Genomic DNA, 5,336 nt, shown 5'->3' with positions numbered 1-5,336 from the left:
CCAAATGCCCTGTTTATGAAGTTCAACCCAAAGGGGAAGAAGAGGCGCCTAACCGAATAGTCCACCGAAGTTTGTTGCGTCCTTGCCTGTCACGAGATCCCGAAAGAGGGGAGAGAGCGTCAAGTGTCCCTGAAATGCTTGCTCCCATGGTTCCTGATTGTGATAAAGAAGAACCACTTGCCTCTTTCTCTGACATGGATGGCTCACCGCCCACCAGTACAGAAGTATGTGGACCTGAAACTCCACAGATGGCTGCTCCATTGAACCCGGACGTACCTCTGTCCTCTACCACTCAACCTGACTTACGCCGTACCAACCAGATGGCAGCTGGATTACCTCCCACTCGTTATGAACAAGACCAATTTATTTGTCAGCTGATTGCTCAAGAGATGGAGGAGTCTCAACGTCTAATGCAGGAACTCTCGTTCGTGGAATGGCGGGTTAAGGAGAGGAGTGTAAGGAGCAGGACCAGGCTTCGGGTACCTGTACCGAGCCAGGTCTCGAACTGTCGAGGCTGCATCCTATGTTGCCCGGTGGAAAGAATAGGGGACCGGACAGGCCCCATGACATGGGAAGAGGGGGTGTATCTAAGCCGGAAACAGTGCTGAAAGCACGCGAAGCTGCAGATTTTCCAGACATCAGGGAGAGTGCAGCAGGGTGAGCAGCGCACTCTTCACACCGAGCGCCGGCGCTGTCATGGACTGCAGGTGTCAGCTCCCGGTAACGCTGAAGGGACAGTGAGAGTAAAAAGTACTGTACACTCAGTGACAGTTAATACCGCGCACGTGCAGAAGAGCGAGGGCCGTGTAAAGGACAGTTGCTTGCTGTCCTCTTTGCCACAAGGTACACACCACACCACCCCACGTTTAACCCCAGGATTACTGCAGCCCTCTTTGCTTTGACTGCACAGGCTCATCGACTAGGGGCTCAATGGGTAAAACCGGAGGCCGCCCGTTGCCACTAGAAGATGGATCATTGCTCATGGGACCCAATCTGAGGACATTTCAACTGCCGTTGCTGGTACTACAACCCTCAACTGATCATCTGCGGCTGAGGAAACCATGGACACGATAAGTCTGCCAAGTGAGCTGTTGTTAAGTTACCATTTTGCTTTAGCTATTCCCCATTTAACTGTTTATCTCCCTGCGAGGAGTACCTGCCCTGTTCAATTAAATTGTTAACCCTTGCTCTGCCTTCCTTGTGTCACTGCATCCTGCAACCTGCTTACACAGCTAACACTGCATCTTGTATTTCATACAAAGAAAAATCACACACCTGAATATTAACATAAAATGGATCCATCTAATTTTCTAAATTTTCTCCAAATTTCCATTTTTTCACAAATAAACGCAAGTCATATAGAAGAAATTTTATCGCTATCATAAAGTACAATATGTCATGAGAGAACAGTCTCAGAATCATCGGGATCCATGAAAGCGTTCCAGAGTTATTACCTCATAAAGGGACAGTGATTAGAATAGTAAAAATTGGCCTAGTCATTAAGGTGAAAACAGGCTTCGTCTCAAAGGGGTCAATTTTTGGTTAAACATTTAAGTATGTAAAGTGTAAATGCTCACAAACGAACAAACCCACTGACTCAAAAAGTAAAAAAGGGGGGATATGATATAGAATGTTGTGACATTATTATCCATCTCATAGAGGTCATAGATTTTCCTAGACTAGTTTGTGGATTCCATATAAAGAGCCCCTAAGTGCTAGAAAAGCATAATCCCCCTTCAAATGACCCCATTTTGGAAATTATAACCCTTATTGCTCATACTCGTAGAAATACATGCAGCTGAATGCTTCTATCCAAGTGCCGGGTATTGACGTGCGAGACTCGTCTGAGTTTCTCGCAAGTAAGTATGAGCACTTAGGGATCATGCACATATTCAGCATTTGGTGAGTTTTTTACCCCAGTATTTGTAAGCCAAAACCAGGAGTGGGTGATAAATGCAGAAGGGGTGCAAATGTTTCTATTATGCTTTTTCTCTGACCATTCCACTCCTGGATTTGGCTTACAAATACTGGGGTAAAAAACTCACCAAATACTCAGTGTGCATGAGCCCTTAGGGAATTTATTTACAGATGTAGTGACGATTTTTGACTCCATGGGTGTTTTCCAGAAACAAGCAGCAGTGGAAGTTCCTGAATAAAAATTGCAAACTGCTGTTGTAGTAACCAGTATGCTGTAGGGACCAGTACGTTGCAGTCACCAGTACATTATGCCCAGCTCATGCTTCTGGAGATACGCACCTGTAAATTATGCGGGCTCTCATCACTACAGGAATGCCAAACATGTGGGTGCTATATGTAGTTTATGCACATTGGGGCTCAGAAGGGAGGGGAGCATTTGGATTTGGGAGCAGAGAATTTGCTGAATTTCTTTTGGCGGGTGAGGAGCAATTTTGCTTTTCCAGAGCCTTTGTGCTACCAGTAACGTGGAAGCCCCCTATATTTCCGTTAACAGATGACAGATCTGAGTGGGTTTAGTGAAATATGTACAGGGGTTGGACAAAATAATGGAAACACCTGGAAACATCAACAAAAGTTAGTTTAATATGGTGTAGGTCCACCTTTTGCGGCGATTACAGCCTCAATTCTCCGAGGTATGGACTGTTTGCAATCACATAAAAAACCCTAAGAAAAATCCAACACGTCTGATATGCAAAAATACTGAGGCCACACGACCTCACTAGATCAACATTCTGGTGTGAACTAGAAGCAAAGCAAAAGATACTGATATAACAGGGGACTAGCAATACTGAACAGACTGACATAAGCTGTGGCATATGGAACGGGGTCCAGCACTGGTCCCAGCGAGGAACAATGCTGAACTCACACAGCAAAGCAGAAAAACTGGATCAAATGCAAAAGTATTCCAGCAAACAAATAACTTATCTAAACGATGCAGGACCAAGTAGGGGGCAAGCGGACTTCAAAATGCACAGGAAGAAAACCAAATCACCAGCAACAACTGAGGGAAGCTTGCTGACTTAAATCTTCCCAGTCTGTAACACCTGACCTCCAATCATCCTCTTCAGGTGATTGACTTCTGCCAACCCGACCAGCTCCATTACTCGCAGCAACCACCATAGGGAGCCCGAACTCAGAAGTCAGGTCAAATGTGTTCACAACACATGTGCTGAGAAGCGAGTACATGACAAGTTGGTGGCAGAGTGGTGGGATAGAATTTATTTCTATTAGAGCATTAGTGCATGGTGTAAGCAATTATTCCCTGTACTAAAGAATTGGTATCCTTGCGAGGAGTGCAACAGTTCTACAAGGTTCAACTCAGTGCTTATTTGGACATACTTGCAAACAGTCTCCCTTCCCAGTTTTCTTTTCTCTCTTTTATTTGGCAAAGGTTGTTCATCGATATGGCAGCCCAGTACAAGAAGCAGAGCAAAGAGGCTCTGACCAACCTCTGTGAGCAGAGAGGAATAGAGACAGACGACAAATCGAAGGAACTGCTGATACGCGCCTTGATCGAGCAGGACATGGAGCAAAATACTGAAGCATCTGGCCAAGGAGAGAGTCCACCTCAGAGACACCCATCAATGCCAGCTCTTGCACGGGAGATACCTTCTGGAAGTGCCAGTAATGCCAGTGCTGAGGAGCCTATGGACTTCACTTTACAAATGGACTTACAACAGCTGGGAACAAGTGATCCCAATCTGCGCTTGCAGCTTATTCTGCAGTACCGACAGGCTGCAGCGGCAGTATGCCGGGACGGGGCCGAGAGAGGCCGCAGAATGCCATGCTGCTGCTGCAGAATGACAGGCTGAGAGTGAGGCTGCAGAACGCCGGGAGGAGAGAGCTTTCAAGCTTCAGATGGCTCAAGTAGAAAGGAGTAACAGTCCGCAGCTGACCCCCATCCAGGACACAAATCCAAGGAAACCACGTCTGGAAACCTTCCCGGTGATGGAGAAGGATACAGACTTAAATACTTTCCTTCAGGGGTTTCAAAAAACCTGCAGGCAATACCATCGACCCCGTGAGCAGTGGGAGCAGTATCTAACTCCAGGGTTGAGAGGCAAAGCCCTGGAAGTTTTTGCTGGCCTCCTGCCAGAGCTAGATGGGAACTATCAGGCAATAAAAGATGCCTTTATCAGGAAGTACAACCTAACCCCAGAAGTGTATAGGAGAAAGTTCCGGAATCTACAACGTGAATCAACGGACAGCTATGCGGATGTCGTGAGCACCTTGAGGACCACGTTCCACCAATGGATCATGGGACTTTCTGTTAACAGTTTTGAGGACTTAACAGATCTTACGGTAAAGGATCAATTTCTTCACGTGTGCCCCATGGATGTTCGACAATTTGTGTGTGCTCGTGAGCCACAAACTGTGGATCAGGCTGCAAAGATTGCCATGTGGCTAAGAGGATGCCTGAGATGCAGATACCTTTGGGATTCAGCTGGAAGGGAGGTAAGCCAAACAGGGACCCTTCTCCCTCTGCCAGCCAATCACCAGTGCTGTCCAAGCCCACCTCCTATGGGGTCCAGGAGAATAGACATTCTGTAGGCGATACACGTCGATGCTTCTCCTGCAACAAAGTGGGACATGTTAGCACTGTCTGCCCTGATAGGGACAAACACCCAATTACAACCACGAAGCCATCTGGGCCCCCCACCGTCTGTCCTCTTTGTGACTGACTCTGATGTGAGGACCAATGAGAACTGTCAATCTGTCTCTGTTGGCAACAAAGTCACAATTGGTCTTAGAGACACTGGGGCAGAAGTGAATCTGGTGAGTCCAGCAATGGTAACCCCTGCAGATATCATACAAGGAAAGACTATGTCTATAACCAGGATTGGAGGGGTCAGCCCTGCCGTGCCCATGGCCCATGTGTACCTGGACTGGGGAGCAGGGAAAGGACTGAAAGAAGTGGGACTATCAGAGGCTATTCCCACCAATGTGTTGCTAGGCACAGACTTGGGGAGGATGGTGTCCCACTATATCCCTCCCTTACAAGTAAATGCTACAGAGAAGGTAGTAGAAAGCAACCCAGTTGAGATCCCGTGCAAGGAGGGAAAATGTACCAATGCACAGGAATGTATGTATGTGGCAGCTGTGACCCAGAGTCAGGCTGCGGCCTAGAGATTAGAGGACGAGACTCAAATAGAACTACCGGAACAGGAGGACCATACTGTTGCCCTGGAGCCGCCTCACATGGCAGACCCAACAAGGTCCCTGATAACCGACACAGAAAACTCAGCTTCAGACCAGGGCCTGGCAGTCACATGAGGCCAGGGGCTGCAGACTGACAGTCAGAGCTTCCAGGAGGCCCTGCGGACAGATGTCAGTCTGGAGAAGCTCAGATGTCTTGCAGA

At 47.5% G+C, this 5,336-nt stretch overlaps 1 pseudogene; it reads left to right on the top strand.

Annotated features, from left to right (window-relative positions):
• Positions 1–3,380: 3,380 nt before the first annotated feature.
• On the top strand, positions 3,381–5,103 carry LOC141099158 (uncharacterized; annotated as a pseudogene).
• The last annotated feature ends 233 nt before the right edge of the window (positions 5,104–5,336 follow it).

This window comes from Dendrobates tinctorius, unplaced genomic scaffold (genome assembly GCF_039654945.1).
Source record: "Dendrobates tinctorius isolate UK_male_01 unplaced genomic scaffold, ASM3965494v1 ptg000098l, whole genome shotgun sequence".
NCBI classification, from domain to species: Eukaryota; Metazoa; Chordata; class Amphibia; order Anura; family Dendrobatidae; genus Dendrobates; species Dendrobates tinctorius.
Note: the sequence above shows the minus strand (reverse complement) of the source record. Positions and strands in the feature narration are given on the sequence as shown.